This window comes from Ambystoma mexicanum, chromosome 11 (assembly GCF_040938575.1).
Source record: "Ambystoma mexicanum isolate Mex_15411 chromosome 11, UKY_AmexF1_1, whole genome shotgun sequence".
Taxonomy (NCBI): domain Eukaryota; kingdom Metazoa; phylum Chordata; class Amphibia; order Caudata; family Ambystomatidae; genus Ambystoma; species Ambystoma mexicanum.
The window spans coordinates 1,229,793,433-1,229,811,431 of record NC_090934.1 but is presented as its reverse complement, the minus strand read 5'-3'; positions in this window follow the sequence as shown (position 1 = coordinate 1,229,811,431).

The following is a 17,999-nucleotide window of genomic DNA, read 5'->3' as shown; positions in this document are numbered from 1 at the left end:
GTGTCCTCATAAAATGCCCTGTTACTAACTCATGGGGCGTAATGTGATGGTCTGAACCTGGCTGGTTTTGAAGGACATACAAGGCTACATACAAGGCAGTATAGCCATCCCTTTTTAAAAGTTTATCTGATCTTGGCTATCCTTTCATTTAGGAGGCCGTTGAGTCTCTCATTTATTCCATTTGCTTGTGGATGATAAGCAGAAGAAAACGTATGTTTTACACTCACTAAAAGTTCTATTTGATCGAATAGCTCATTGACAAAATGTGGCCCATTATCTGACCTTAATACTTCACACACAACCCATCTTGGAAATACTTTGCGCACTAGAAAGTTTGCTGCACAAGTGTCCTCATGGTATGGACAAGGCTTCAATCCATCGAGAAAAGGGACACACCACCACTACCTGTATCCATTACATGTCTGTAGCATATCGACATAGTCGATATGTAAATGCTGAACTGGCCCATTCGGACAGGGTATTACTCCTCTGATTGTTCTCAGTGTATGCCCATATGCAAACTTCTGACACACGATGCAATTCACGATGAACTGTGCAATGGCAGCAGCAAGACTTTTTGGGTAATATGCGCAGGGTAATGCAGCTGCTCCAGTACGACTGTCAACAATGCTGTTGGCATCATTGGATTTCCAGTGCTACCCTGTCTCCATAATGCTTCTGTGGGTGATAAAGAACACCCCGTACAGTTTCATAACTCCTGCTCCTCTTGTGGGGCTCTACCCTGAATCTCTATTAGTTAAGTAATTGACAGCATATGAAATCCTTCTCATTCTAGCATACTTCTAGTCAATCCTTCTTTAACATTTTCAATGCCGAACCTCAGAATTTCACAAACATACGCAACCCTTCTAGCTTCCAAATCTGCGCCTTCATTTCTGCGAGAGATAAAGTCTTTTTGATTAGTATGCACTGCATATTTTACGACCGCTTTGGCTACTGGGAGTTGTAGTGCCTTAATAAGCCTGTCCAATAAAGACACATGTTGCACTGGAGTACGTCTGCGCAGAGATAACACCTCCTTTTGTAGCGTGATAGCCCTGCGGAGTCACTGTACACCGTCACTTCCTGACCTTCATGTTTCTCGAGCGCAACAATAAGCACTACTAATTCTGTTGCCCATGCTGAAAAATAGGACGGTAATCTTGCACTCACCACTACCTCAAATTTACCATTTAATCTGTGTCTTACAACTGCAGATCCTGAATTTCTCTCCCCACTAGTTTGGTCAATTTTCGAAGAACCAACAATAAAGAGAATCTCTCCTCCTGCCTGAGCATTTTCTTTCACCCGTATCCATTACATGTCTGTAGCATATTGACATAGTCATGTATATCATCATAAAATTCAGCATAATTTGAGCAGTCATGTACATGATCACCCTCTTCTACAAGTTCAGCTACAAACGTGGCTGGGTTCACTATTTTACACCTCACTACTTTAATTGCGGGGTTATAGATCATCACTTAGTAAGCTGAAGATCTTTGTGTTGTCAATCTACCGTTGGGTTTCTCTGAATGGCAAATAAGGTGTGGTCCACATAGAGCGTCATAGCACAGCCCATGGTAATACTTGTGGACTTCTCAATTACAAATTCGGCAGCCGCCAAAGATTGTTTGCATGGAAAATGTCCTCTTATGACTGGGTCTAAAATCCCACTGTAATACACTAGAGGTTTATACCCTAATGTTGTTCTTTGTGTGAGTACTGCTGTCATTACTGATCCATTGGTTTGTGAAAACAAATACAATTCTTCACTATAATTGGGAATTCCTAAAAATGATGCCGTACAGATTGCTCTTTTTAATTCCTCAAATCCTGCCTCCATTCCTTCAGTCCATTCTATTTTTTCCTTGCCAACTTGTGCTTTCTTAAGTGCTCGCAAAAGCGGCTTTGTGGATGTGCTGTAGTCGAACACCCAGGCCTTGCAATAATTGGTTAAGCCCAGAAATTGCTGCATTTGCCTCACTGTATGTGGCTTTGGTGTTTTCATGATAGCCTCAGCTCCTTCAGGTGTCACTTTCTTTCTTCCATGTGAAATTAACTGGCCTATGTACAACACCTCTTCCTGGCAATACTGTAATTTCTCCTTATCTACCTTGTATCCATTGTCTGCCATTATAGACATTAACTGGACAGAGTCTTGTCTACATTCATCCTCTGTTTCACTGCAGATTAATATGTCATCTACATACTGAATTACAGCAGTATTCAGTTCAATGTTGCCTAAATCCATATGTACGACCCTGTTAATGCCCTTAATAATACAGGGACTCACAATACCTTCGAGGTAAATAAGTATGTTTTAGTCTCTTTTGTCTGAACATAAAGGAAGTAAATCTTGTGAGTCTTTGTGCAACAGGACCGAGTAAAACGCATTTTTCAAATCGATCACTGTGAAGTATTTAGCTTCAACTGGGATGTTATACAATATTGTAGCAGGATTTGGAACTCATGGAAACTCTGCTTCTACAATCTGATTAAGAGGGTGCAAGTCCTGGATAAATCTCCATGACCCTCCTTTTGATTTTTTAATTGGATAAACCGCAGTATTGCACATGGATTCCGATGGCACCAGGATTCCATGAATCATCAATGCTGAAATAGTTTTAAATATACCTTCATCAGCTTCTCGGGACATAGGATACTGCTTTGCTCGGGGTAAAATTGCTCCTGTCATGAGTTTTACTTTAACCTCAAATATTCCCTTCAATAGGCCTACATCATATGGGCCCATAGTCCAAAGGAAACGTGGCACCTTTTCTAGGTCTTCCTGAAAGAACGTTGGTCATTGCCGCATTAGTGACATTCGCTGTGGGACTTCCACTTTCTCAATTCTTATCCAATATGTAATGCTTATGAAAAGCACTACCTCATCATCTATACTTTCATCTCTGAAAATATCTTCATCTGTTATGTCAGTCAATCTGTATCCCTCCTCAAGAGCTATCACTGTCCTCCGTGCTCTCCCTTCATCATCAACTCCTTCAGGCATTGCTATCTCCCCTCGTACTATAGCTGTTTCCAGTTCTATAGGAATAGTCTAACCTTCTTCCTCATCCATAGGTACTTGTGGTCTAAATAAGAACTCATCAGGTATCCTCACAATTTTCCCTACTAATCCAGATAGCCATGTTAATAAAATGTTCACTCCATACATGAAGACTTCCGGATCTACTGGGACTGCTCGTAGAGCCATTTTATAAACTCTCCTACATGTAAATATTGTATTCCTGGAGTGTAGCACACTATTCCTTGATCAGTAAATGAAATTGTCATGTTAAGTTTCGTCATCAAATCTCTACCCAAAATGTTAACTGGCATTTGTCGCAAATATAACAAGGCGACAGACATGTCACTTTCCCCTATAGAAACAGGTAGTTTATCAGAAAAAGGAACTGAGTTCGTAGCTCCAGAGAACCCTTGAGCATTCATGGGAATACCTGACATTGGGTATTTCACCCATGCCCCTTATACAAGAGTGTGTCACCCCAGTGGCTATAAGAAAAGAAAAGGATTTGCCTCCTATTCTCACATCGACCCTTGGTTCATCTTGGGGTCTGGTGTTGCTGATAGTACTGATCACATCAAGTCACCTTGTGAGCTGTCCTATTGAGGGCACAAATTCATCCCTGTCCCTGTGAAAGGGCTCCCTCCTACCACAGTGACACCCCCTATCCTAGGTGTTAATATTTGCTCTGTTTTCGCATTCTGTTGTGTTTTCATAGGAGCTTGATGTGATTGTCCTTGTGGTGTGTACATTTGCACTGACTCCTGCTGCTGCTCCTGCTGTGCTTGTCGTACCTTTGTCTGATAAGATGTGTGATCCTGGGCAACGCCTTCTCATGTTTGTGTACTGTATGGTGGTGGATAAGTGCCCCCCCCTCTTAAAGGTTGTCCATTTTGTTGTGGGTTTCCTCAGCTTCTACAAACACGCGCAATATGCCCTGTCATCCCACAATTCCAACAAACTATCGGTGGCACTCTGGCCAACCCACCATTATATCCTCCCTGAGTACTCTGACTTCCACTCTGGGCTTTTTGAAATCCAACTTGGGTAATCTGAAATCCACCTCCTCTTCCTCTAAATCCTTCACCTCTACCTCGCGGCCAAAACCCATACCCACTTTGATCCGCTGGGTGTATATTATTCACCTGTGAGGCACCAGTTATTTCTTGCATCCCTACTCCTTCTCCACTTGTCAATACTGCCCCTTCTATAGCACATTTTGACACTTTTTTTCTGAACTAACGTAGCTTCCTCAATCTTCCTCTTCTCATCTTTCTTTCTGTTCTTCTCTTGTAATAATCGACAATGATGCAAAATAGTTAACTGTATGTCAGCGCACAGCTTCGCTTCCATTTCCACTTGTTTTTTTCATTTGTCTCTGTACCTGTTTTAGCAACCCCCGACACAAAATATGATAGAATAATGCCACTGTTACTTCCCATGGTTCACACATTTCAAGCTGCCATCTCTCTTGAATATCCTGACCATAAGCAATAGGGTCTTCATCTTCTTTCATTTTACATGTCATAATTGCGCCCATATCTGACATATCTGGATACTGTACCCTGAGAGCCCTCTACACATCTGCCCTGCAATTATTAATGGCGCTCCTTCATGCGCTGTGTTTTGTGCTGTTGCACCCACATATCTCACTCTTCTTCAAATGTCCTCCGCTCTCTCTCCAAGAATAGCTGCCAACAGACCTTTTATGTCCCTATGGCCGCCATATTTCCCCTTGTCATTTTCTCTAGTTCGTATAGCCGTTTCCCAGCCCTTGAAGTCAAACTAACTAACTTACATATTAAGTTATCCTTATTCATCTTCCTGCCCCTTCTCTAGCAAGGGGAACTGTCAGAACCCCATCACATAATCTGACCCCATTATTCGTTTACCTAATGCATGGGTAATGGTCCCTATTCGTCTTTGTGCTAGTAACAATCTTAACCTACTCCCATAAGGTGGAGGGTCTCCTCTCTCACAACACGATCTTTGGAATTTTCAGGATATGGTGTTCTTTTCTTAGGGTGTTACAGATCTGACCACCTTATCTCCTTATCCAAATTTGGACTTTCTAAGGGGAGGCATGTACCCTCCCCTTCTATGCCACGACTTGACTCTCTTTCCTCATCTGACATTGCTCTACCACAATTGGTATGACTACCATCCTTCTCTTCTCAGTCTAAGTTTAATCTGCTCAAAGACAGTGCTCTGCATTCATCACTGAATATGTTTTCCTCCTCATCCCGTGGTTTTGGTATCAGGGATCGTTTGCCACTCCCTTGAGTCCCATACTCGCTATTCTTCCTTATTTGCTGATATAGCTTATCGATCCTCTCTCCAATGCTTTCGTCATCATATCTTTCCTCTTCTTGTGCTACTTTAGGTATTTCTTGACTTTTTTCTCTGATTTGGAGAACTTCACTTATCATGTCCCATTGTCCCTGTGTTTCAACGCTCGGTCTTGCTCGTTCCTTAAGAATGAGCCCGGCATCAAGACCTTGCTTCCTTCTATTCTGTTCTGTTCCTTTTTCCACTTCCCTTCGCTCTCTTGTGTCTTTCCTTGCCATCTCTTCTTCTTGCCTGTGTTCTTCTTCTTATCTCCTTCTCTGTAATCTTTTCTCCTTCACTCGTTGTGTCTTCTTCTACTCCATTCCTTTCATTCCTATCCTTTTCTTCTACTTCTCTATTACAACTGTCATATTTCCTTTGTTACTCCACCCACTCCACGTCTTTTTCTTGTTCTTCTCATTATATCTGTTCCCATCGTTCTCTGCTTTTTCTTCCATGCTCATCCTCCCTCAACCACTTTTCTCATTCCCTATCCTTCTTATCTTGCTCATCCTTGCCGTCCTTATCGTCATTCTGCCTCACTACCTCAATACTTTTCCCATCTAACTTGAGTAATATCTGTCCTCACATCCATTCATTCTGTACAAGCGTTACCTCATCAGCCCTATCCTTTTCTCCTTTACACCTCTTAATTTCTCTGTCTATATCTGTTGATATATTCAATCTCTTGCCTCTTTCTTCTTTATCTCGCATGAACTTCCAGGCATCTTCCTTCCTTTTTCTCTTGTCTGGACTGTCATCACTACTATAAGCGAGGGGTTCATATGTTGGGCTACTAAACCCCGCCGCTGCTTATAATTCCTTTCAAGGATAAAATCCAGTATCCTCTGCATCTATGCTCTTAATCTCAGACAGTGTGAGAGGATTTGATGACTCAATGCCTTTCCCTTTATGCTGATTAAGCATCCACTTCTCCTGTATTGGGTCTTCTTTCTCCTATTGGTACATTTCCCAAATTTCTAGCACTGCCAGTCTTTTCTCTAATTTCTTTCCTGTGTACGCAGCGTGCACATATGTGGTCATGTGTTGTAATACTGCCTTTGACAATGATCCCCCTTGCGGCCATGGCATGAACATTTTGGGCCTCATCACGACTTCGGCGGTAACCCTTAAATCCGGTGGTAGCGCTATTACCGCCGGATTTAAGGGTCCGCCAAAGCAGGACTTCGGCGGATTTCTCCCCAGCTCTGAGCTGGGGGGAAATCTGCCGAAAATTTGCGCGGTATTAGCTCGAAATTTCCCCATTGAGCCCAATGGGGAATGGGGCATTCCCGAATGGGCTCAATGGGGAATGGGGATTGACATTACCGCCGAACTCGTGATACGGCGCTATTAGCGCCGGGGAGTTCGGCAGTAGGGCTAATACCACCCGCGCTAATAGCGTTACCGTTACCGCCCAAGTCGTGATGAGGCCCTTTATCAGCTGTACCCTTTGTCCATTCTGCACTGTACTTTTTAAGCTTGGACGCATGTTGTGGTAATGTTTTACAAAGGTGCATAAGAGGAGTGTCCTCCATAATGACAAGTATCAATTAACTGTCGATACTTACCAGGTCATTAATAACTCTATACCTATCTTAAAGCTTATTATTCAACATTTTTAATCTCAAAATAATAAATATGAGCAAGCACCATCAGTCAAAGCTCAATCCTCTTTTGCTTCAACAACCTATCTGTCTTCTGACTGGCATTATCTATCTTTTGATTGGCGGCAATCGTTGACTACACTCAACTCAACACAACATCACTTCCAACCTTCACAGCTTGTTACTTTTCAAAACTTCATACATCGAATAACACTCAAAATAATAACAAAGTACACATGAATAACTTTTGTGATCACCTTCCCTTTTCCCTATAATCATTTATAGTAAGAGGCATTCTTTCCTCGCATCCAATTATATTTCCCTGTATGGAGTTTAAGACATCACCTTACACAGTTCAGGACTGTACGTATTCTCTCACTTATTAATAATCCGACTATAATTTGAGACATCGGGCCTCATTCCGAGTATGGCGGTAAGGGATAGCGGCCACCGCTAACGAGAGCGGTGGCGGTAATCCCTTACCGCCATACTCCGAGTTCCCTTTGCGCCATGGTGGTTTTAACACCTGCTTTTAGCAGGTGTTAAAAACCATGGCGCTAAGGGACCTTGATGTTAATTACGCCACCGTAATTTACGGTGGCATAATTGACGCCTTCCCCACTCCCATTATGCCCTATGGGGCAAGAATGGGAATGGGGAAGGGTAAATGGGGATTGGGGAATTACCGCCCCGCCAACCTTGGAATGGGGCGGTAATTCCGCCATCCACCAAGGCGCTGCCGGTCCGGGTACGGCGTCAACCAAGGCGTTAATAGCGCCATTGGTTAGCGCCGTACTCGGAATGAGGCCCATCTTCTTCTAGCTCCCTTGAAATAGGATTCCCTAGGCATTCCTTTATATACACAAAATTATCTGTTACCCAAAAATATCACAGCATATGGCCCTTGGAAAGTGCATATGTTACTGGATGGGATTACACCAGAATAATTCTGAGTCCAAATAACCGGACAAACTCAAGAAGATGGCAAGTTGCTGTTTTATTAACAATGATGTAAAACAGGGAGGTTACAATGAACATCAATTGACATGCGCTCAGTCTCTTAATGATTTCAACAGAAAATACAATGTATAAACTTCATTATGCATCAGAGTGACGTCATACTATGTGGCAATAGTGATAAACGTATCAAGGGGCAGGATTGGTTAAGGGAAACAGCTAAATATAAAATCATATAGGAGCTAGAATTGTTATTGGCTGTCCAATATTAGGTGGACAACTTATCCCTACCTCTTCAAACATGTAATTTCGGAAACACTCATGACATCGCATTTCATTGGTCTCCTGAACTATAAGGTCCTTTGTTATACAGACTAATACAATTGGTTGCCACGCTTGTGCCATGTCTGGAACATTTAGTTAATTTAGAAGCACATAAGCCAAGACCCAGGTGCAGGGAAATAGGACATGAATCTACCTCACCACCCAATTAGCCCAACATCTCTAATCACCCATGCCTTCTGCCATGCAATTGTCTTTGTACTTGGCCTTGCAGAGCATTCTCATCTTGGGAATGCACAGAAGTGAAGGCACTTGCTTTCGTGTCTGGAGCTCCAAGTTCAAGCTCTATTTCCATCCTTGGCTCACGTGACGAGAGACCACGATTTGGTCCATTCTGCAGCTTTTAATTGCTTAAATGAATTAAAACTTGGCATCCTTTGTGTTCTTTCTTGCACCTTAATGTGAGAGGATTCATTTCCGCACACTTGTTCTTCTCAGAGTAGATAGCTGAGCTCGATTTCTAGGATCTTGACTTCCGGCCAAACAGCCTTGCCATGCAACTTCAGCATCCAGTTTATTCCACTGCGACACAGACTTTCATTCCCCTTTCATGGTTTTTGGCTTACTATTTTATGATACAAATGTCCAGTTTCTATACAATGGCTGCTTTGCCTGCATCATATTCACTACACATAGCTAGCCTATACAATGACTTGATCTATCTTGCGTTTCAGTGTCTGTGCATGTATTGAACTTCTGTTTTCTGCATTGTTTTGTTAATGTACAATCTTCTTCTTTTCCCTGTTGATTTACTTTGTCATTTGTCCTCTAGAATCCATACATCATCTTCCTTCAGTATCTCGGGATGTTGTGCACACTTTCTTATGACGTCATAAATTCATTTTCTTAACTCTCATATTCCTTCAGGGAGCTCTTCCTGCAGGTTGTCTTCACTTCAGGGGTATATTCGATAGGGTTGTCTCAATGGGTATCTTCTTCCAAATACTTGCTGCGGTATTGGTATGATAGCTGGTGTCATGCAAGGCACAGTCTCATGTCTCCAGGAGGTAGGGGGCAGGATCTCCTGCAGAGGTGTACATCTCCTCCTCTACATTCCCCCTCTGTTTGGGTCCTCAACCACCTACTCAGGTTTTCCTGCTTCTTTGTATTTTCTTTTGAAGAAGTGTTTCTTGGGTGTTGTGAGAAACCTGAAGGTGTCTTCGTAGCTAGTCCCCAGGGATCTGTCATCCAGGTGGCCAGGACACAGCCGTTGCTATTGGAGCTAGTTCCTGGGGGTGGACCAGTGAGGGAGGATCACCTAGATGGGGGGTCCTCGTGGAGTCAAAGTGGAACACCGACGGGTGAGATGCGGTATCCCCCTTCTTCCAACACCTTTTCTCAATCCTACCACATAGAATATTCGAAAACACTGCCCCCCCTTGTTTCACATGAACACTTTTGCACATACAAAAGACAATGGACTAACACCAGAGCCGTTTACCTGACATGTCCCTATACAAGGGTCAGGTAAAGTCAGGCAATTGACCATAATCACACACACCTGACAACCCTTTCCCTTCCCCACAGGGATAAAAGGTGGAGCACGAGAGCACAGTATGAGCAAGGCAGACCGCACAATGACTCAGCTATCCAAGTACAGCAGTTCAAGAGGAGGAGAAAGGTGGCGAGAACCGAAAGGGTGACAAAAAGAGAAGCAGCATTGCCCTTTCTGATACCAAATCTGCAAAGCCTCCATGGAAGGAATCGTAAGACTGCGAACAATAGCCAGCAGGTGTTGCAGCAGATGTCAATCAACAGTACACGGAGCCCTCCTCTGCTCATAACCAAGTCAGGGAGAGACGCTTGCCACTGTGGTACCAGCCTTAACTGCAGAGACAAGAAAAGCTATGTGGTTCATCACAGCCGTTGAGTCGAAGGGAAAGCCGATGAGAAACGAGCTGTGTTGAACAAAAGTAGCAAATGGCTAATTGAAGAAAAGTACAAAGAACTGTTAATACAAGAGGGGAAAACCAGCTGCAGAGGAATCCAGCACCACATGGGTTCTCACTCGGGAAACTCTGGCCCAATACCCTATTGTTGAAACTACCATTACCAGAAGACCTTGGGAACAGGCAAGAAGGGGTCAAAGTGGTCATACTTGGGTCTAGTAAAATCCTCTATACAGTCAAAAGTCTTTGACCGGCAGAAGATTGTAAAGCTAAGGGAAGTGAATCCTGCATCATAAGAAAGCAGAAGAAATGGTGTCATTGACTAAAGTTGGCAAGAGTGAACCTGAAGGAAAGGATGCCAATGTAAAGGGGTAAACTCTAAGGTCCCGATGAAAATTGTGTTGATACGAGTGAACCCGGCAGAGAGAGGTCCACAGTGAGCTGTTTAAAAAGACATTAAGACTCATGAAATTGTTTGGAGAAAAAGCTGTAGTGAACTCAGGCTGATTTTCGAGAGGGGTCTGAACCCGGAAGAGGGAAACTAAGGGGTGAAAATTCATCGCTCAACGTACATTTGGAAAGGAACGTTTTACTTGTTATTTTTTAATACATCAGGTCCTTGAAGGCAAGAGACTTTTACGAGAAAAGATACTTGACCATCGACGGTCCTGATAGCTGAGAATGGAGCTGTCGTCTCGTGCTGGGAAAGCTCAAGAGTGTGCGGTGCTCAAGAGTCCCACCTTTTCCCATGCTCAAAACGTGGGGAAGTGAGACCCCGGCTAACACATCCTGACTTATTATTTGTGAACACTTCTTTCGTTTTGTGAATCTTATCCCACACTCTTTTTGTATTTAGTTGTAAGGATTGCCAATAGTTTTTTTTGCTTCCTTCCTGAGCAAATGAGCTTCACAGGATATCATTCCATCTTCCCATCCATTGGCCATACTTGTTCGTCCATAGATCAGCAGCTGTGGACATTCCCGCATCCAGGCATTCCAGTCTTTTCCGTCATGTCAGAACAGTTCATTCTCTTAATTTCTTCAACAATCCCCTTGTCTTGTCCTGCAGCAGGATACACAAGCATCTTGTCTGTCCATCCAGGCTCCTTCTCTATTTTTGTTGTCTTGATATAATCATCCTAGTATGGAAACAACTGTCTTGATCTCCATCGCAAGGTTGCCCAGTTCCCTTGAAAATGTCCTCTAGTAATACATGCTGCTAGATGCCTGAGGCACTTCACATCATGTGCTGACATCTCTTTTGAAATTAATATTTTTACTGTATTCATGGCATAAAGGATGAGAGAGCAGACGTAGCAATTCTCATGAGATGCTCTCTCCCCCAACTGTTTCATATGTTGGTACCAGATATTATTCCCCAGGTGAGCTGAATCATCAATATAGTTATTTATCCCCTGGTTATCTTCTTTTGCATCCCTCTCATGTTGCCTAACATGCCTACAGAGGTTAAATAAATTATCATCATTTGTACTCATAACAGGAAAAATCATGGGTGTTGTTTTTTCAATGGGACCATTAGGATAATAGAGTCTTCAAAATGTAAGGTACAGGAAGAAAAGAAAATACATGTGCATATATATATCCTCTTTTTTTCTTACCCATATATATATCAGACATAGAAGTCTGGAAAAACATTTGGTGTGCAATCCCAATACTTTATGTACTTGTCTTCTCTCTATAATCACATTATACTGTTCATGAATCATTTTTAATCCAGTTGTTCAATTTACATTCGGAGTTGCACAATCTGCTCAATTATCGCAATTAAGAGTCTTATTATCACTGGACCATTTTTAGGGTCATGAAGAAAGGTGTGAATATTAACATCTCTCCTAACAAGATCACGGTAAGACTGAAGTATAAACACAAACATGGCAACTACAAGCCGATGTGTGTCACTGTCAAAGGGTATCATATATTATCCTGGAAACAGATATTCTCCTAAAAAGGAATCTGGGCATTGATCACTTTTGCAAGTTCTAATCAGAAACTGATGTTTAGGCATAATATTGATGCAATTTTTACTCCTTCAAAGAATTTCTAGAAAATTAATGTTAAGCCTCTTGAATTCTCTGCAAGTCCATGCACTTCCTGCTAAAAAATTTAAAGAGTGTCCTCTGAATTCCAGTCCAAAAGAAATATGTGCTAACCACACATTGTTTTGTCGTCCTTCTTCTTGGTCATCAATCGATCTGCATATGTGGGAATTCTTCTTCTTATATTGCTTCTTGGTCAACAGGCACCGGAGGGAGGATCTCACCTTTGTAAATGTTCACATCTCCTAGATTTAACCAAACTCTTCTTCCCAATACCTTAACTGCAGAAAGGGAGACTTCCTCAACACAAAAGGGAACATTGAACCTAGGTTTGTTCCATATACGGGTGAAATTCTTGATAAGCATCTGGTCTCCAACATACAACTTTTGTGTTGGCAATAATTCACTTGGGTTAGTTACTGGGCTGTCCTCTTCCGTGTTCTTTGACCCCTCCCTCCGATGCTTGACTTGATCTGCAATGAAAGAAACACTGGCAGTCATACATGTCAAATAATCATGCATCTCATCACCTAGAGCCTTCACTTCACTCTGGGCATCACTCCTGACTCTAGATGGAGGCGTAAAAGGTGTCCTCATGCGACATCCTGTTACTAACTCATGGGGTGTAAGATGGTGGTCTGTACCCGGCTGATTTAGAAGGCACATAAGGATATGCTGTAGGCAATATAGCCATCCCTTTTTCAATGTTAATTTGATCTTGGCTATCCTCTCCTTGAGGAGGTTGTTGAGTCTCTCACGCACCCCGTTTGCTTGTGGCTGATGAGCAGAAGGAAACATATACCTCATGCTCAAAAGAAGTCCTGTTTGTTCAAAGAGCTCATTGACAAAATGTGGCCCATTATCGGACCAGAGTACTTTGCATACACCCCATATTGCAAATACTTCGCACACTAGAAACTTTGCTGCGCACGTGGCATCAGGGTATGTAAAAGGACCGGCTTCGATCCACCTAGAGAAGGGACCCACCACAACTAATAGATACCAGTATGCATTACATGTCTTCAACATATCAACGTAATTGATATGTAAATGTTGAACTGACTATTTGGGTGCAGTTTTACTCCTCTAATTGTTTCCAGTGTATGCCCAGCCATAAACCTTTGACACACGATGTAATTCACAATGAACTGTGCAATGTTTTTCAATAGATTGGGAACAAACCAGTCTTCTGCAATTGTGCTAGCAAGACTTTCTCTGGTTATATACTTGGGTTAATGCTACTGCTCAAGTGCGGCTTTCAATAATGCTGCTGGCACCACTGGCTTTCCAGTGCTGTCCTGTCTCCATAATGCATCCATGGGGGATACATAACACCACCTTCATTTCCTTAGCTCTTGCTCTTCTACCCTGAATGTCTACTAGTTGCATAATTGGCAACATATTAAACCGTACTAGCATGCTTCTGTTCAATACTTCTTTAACATTTTCTGTATAAAAAAATCGAAATTTCTGAAGAATATGCAACTTTCTTGGCTTTGTTTCCATGAGAGATAAAGTATGTTCGTTTAGAACCTGATCCACACTTTACGACCACAAAGGATACTTGGAGTTGTAGTGCCTTAATGGGCCTGTCCGATAATGAGCCTGTCCAATAAAGAGGCATGTTACACTGGAGTGCCGTCTGCGTGGTGATAACCCCTCATTTTCCAGCATGAAAGCCCTGCGTGTATGGTTGACGTCACATAGGCGGAGTCACTGTACACTTCCTGACCTTTGTGTTTTTCGAGTGCAACAATAAGCTCTACCAATTCTGCTGCTTGTGCTGAAAAATGAGACTGTTGTCTTGCACTCACCACTACCTCAAATTCGCCATTTAATCCGTGTCTTACAACTGCAGAGCCTGAATGCCTCTCCCCACGAGTTTGGTCAATTTTCGAAGGACCATCAATAAAGAGAATTTCCCCTCCCGCTAAAGCATTTTCCTTCACTCAGGGTATATTATCATAAAATTCGACATAACTTGAACAGTCATGCACATGATCACCCTTTTCTACAGGTTCAGCTTCAAATGTGGTTGGGTTCACTATTTTATACCTCACAACCTTTTTTTTTTAAAAAAAAATTTCTTTTTTATTTTGAGAATAAACAATACAAACCAAACTTGCAGCATTAATTACAATAGACTCGTAAACATCAATTAACACTCGTTACTGCACCCCAATCCCCTCCCCCCGCTCAAGAGCTTATCAACATTTCGGTTCTGTATCCACTACGTGTGGCTGGGTATCGCTTCCTTCCGAAGCTGCAGGGTCCACTACCGTGCCAAACTGTCCTGTAATTAACATCCTCCAAGCCGCCAGGTTACCTACATCTTCCTCCCCGCAATTGCTACATGCCTCCTGCCATACCACCGTTTCAGCCTCCGCCCATTTTTGCAAGTCCCGCCACCATACCTCTATCCGTGGCTTGTGGCATTGCTTCCAGCTCATGGCTATCCTTCTTTTAGCAAGCACATACGCCAGATCCCTCAGTTTCCCAAGATGTTTAGTGTTCCGTGGTCTGGGAAACCCTCCCAGCAGGCAGGCCCAGGCCGTATCTATGTGTAGCGGGACCCCTTTGTCTGCTAGTTTCCGTGCCACTTCCCCCCAAAAAGCTTCAATCACTGGGCAAGACCAGAACATGGTTGTCATATCTGCGTCTTCCTCATCGCATTTCAGACATGCTTGTCTTCCTGCGTTCGCAAACTTGGATATTCTTTTCGGGGTCATATAGGCTCTATGCGTAATGTATTACTGTATTTGCTGCAATCTAGCATTCCTGGACACTTTCTTATGGTATCCCATGGCCCGTTCTCACATCCCATCGGTCAACTGCGCCCCCACCTCCGCTTCCCAGTCCAACCTCAAGTCCATCAAGTCCTTCCCCACCCGGGTCATCACCACCTCGTATAGTCTAGAGATCTCGTGCCCTCCCTCCGATATGTCATACATCGTTCCAATTAGAGCGTCTGGTTCTTCCGCCAGCACAGTCTCCGGCCAGGTTTTACTGATAGTCTGCACCAGCCTAAGATACGTAACATATTGGCCCCCATGCAACCCTGTCTCTTCTCCTAGGTCTGCGAATTCTTTAATAGCCCCTTCTTGCCATATATCTCCCAATGTGGCCAGCCCAACCGATTCCCAATAGGTCCTGATTATCATCCTAAACTGGCTGTCTCCCTTAGTTAAGGCAACTAGCGGCACCTGTGGGGAACACGGGTACGGGCTCTCCATCAATTGGCATGCTCTGTGCCACATCTTCCACCCAAGCAACAGCATACTCGTGCGTTCATTCAGTTCAAGTCTAGGAACCCAGATGATCTCTTTTAGGTAAAACGGGGCGCAGTCCTGCCCAACCAGCCTAGATTCAGGAGTTTCTTCATCAGAAAGCCATTTAGTTACATATTGCAATTGGCTGGCTACATAATAGGCCTCAAAGTTCGGCAGCTTGATGCCCCCTCTATCATGGAAGTTCTGTAGCTTCCATAGCGCCACTCTATTGCGGGTGCCGTGCCACAGGAAGTCCCTACACATGCTGTTAAGTTTGGCAAAGAACTTCTTGGGTATCAGGTGTGGTATATTACTGAAAAAGTGCAACAGCCTAAGCAGGACCACCATCTTGAGCATCGCCCCCCCGCCCCATCATCGCCAGCGGCAGCTTCTCCCAAAACTTCATGTTCGTGCGGATTTTCTTCACAGCCACCTCGGTATTGTGCAAGTGTTCCCCCTCCACAGTATGATATACATCTATTCCGAGGTAGCGGAAAGAATCAGCTGCCCAAGGCACGGACAACACTGGCAATCGTTCCAGAGGGACTCCTGTGTAGCTCCCCAATGGAAACATGCTCGATTTTTGGGGGTTTACTGCTATGCCGGACAGTTCCGCATACTTTTCCATGACCTCTAAAATGTACTGGAGGTTTTCCTCCGGATATTTCAAATACAGTAACAAATCGTCAGCATATAAGGATATTAGGTGTTTCTCTCCTCCCACTTCAATGCCAACCAAGTCATATTGTTGTCTGAGGTACACTGCTAAAGGCTCCAGGGCTAGAATGTATAACATCGGGCACAGGGGCACCCTTGTCTGGTGCCTCTACTGAGTTGCCACCTCTTAGATATCACTGATCCCGTGCGCACTCTGGCCAGTGGTTCGCTGTACAACAATTCCACCCACCTAACATAACCCGGTCCCATCCCGTATTCTTCCAGGGCCACCAGCAACCATGGCCACCTCACCGAATCAAAAGCCTTGACTGCATCTAGGGACACCACCACCATCTCTTCATCGCTTCTGTTCCCCTCTTCAATCACCCGGTGGAGTTGCCTGTGGTTATGAGTTATATTTCTATTGGGACATACCCTGTCTGATCGGGGTGTATCAATTTACTGATGACCCTTCGTAGCCTATTAGCTAGGACCGCCGTCAGGATATTGCTGTCCTGGTTCAACATTGACAGCGGCCTATACGAGCCGCAGCAATGACCCGGTTTGTTGGGCTTGGGGAGCGGTACGATTAGTGCTTCTCTAAGCGTATCCGGTAGCCGACCCTTCTCAAAAGACTCATTAAACATATCTATCATAGGGGGGAGTACCTCTGCCCTATATACTTTATAAAACTCGCCCGGGAATCCGTCCGTGCCCGGGGTCTTGCAGGTGGGCAGCTGTTTCACCACCTCCTCTAGTTCATCCAGGGTAATAGGTGCGTCTAGTTCCTCCCTTTCTTCGTCACTAATCCTAGGTAGTTCCATGTCTTTCAATGTTTCTCTGATCTCTTCCTGGTTTTCCCCTCCTCTGTCCTCATATAGTATTCTATAATAGTCAAAAAATGCCTCATTGACTCCTTCCTGGGTGTCAACCTCCTCCCCGTTCTCTCTAGTTATTATCCTAATCGGGGGCCTGGGGGTTTCGCTCTTATATAACCACGCCAGCAAGCGGCCAGTTTTGTCGCCACCTGCATGTTGCCTCTCGACATATTTTTTATAGTTAAGGTTGCAGAGCCTTTCCCAAAGCTCCGCACACCTCTGCTGCAGCTCGAGTACTAGTTCCGCGTCCCCTCCTGCCCTGTCGCTTTCGCGCTCCAGTTGCTTCTCCGCCTTCTCTAGTTCTGTCAGGACCCCACCTTGCAGGCCTTTTGACTTGGAAATGGCAGTACCCCGCAACACAACCTTAAAAGCCTCCCAGAGTGTACTCGCTGAATCCACACTGCCCGTGTTCACCTCAAAGTACTGCAAGATCGCATCCCTGATGTCTTCCCTGAAGACTGAGTCTCTAAGCGCCTCCGCACGGAGGCGCCATGTCGGTATCCGTGCCCTAGGGCGACAGTATTGCCAGGTCAGCACCAGGGGCGAGTGGTCCGACAGGACCCTTGCTCTATATTCTATTTGGGTGGTCTCTATCACCACATCTGGTGTGGCAAAAAAATAATCCAATCTCGTATGTAAGTGCTGCGGAGCAGAGTAGTGAGAGTACTGCGTGGCATTAGGGTGTTTCAGTCTCCAAACATCCGCCAGCCCAAAGTCCTCTAGTAATGCCTGTAATACCCTGGCCGCCGGGGTGGGCCGATCAATCTTCTCATCAGACCTGTCTGCCTTTGGGTCGAGCACGCAGTTAAAGTCCCCTCCCCAAATAATCGCTCCCCCCACACACGCGCCCAGGTGAGTGCATAGGGTCCTGAAATACGTGGCAGTGTTTTGGTTGGGGGCATATGTATTTATAATGCACACCTCCTTATTCTCTACCAAGCCCCTCAGCATGACCAGCCTGCCCTCCGTGTCCACCACCTCCTGTAT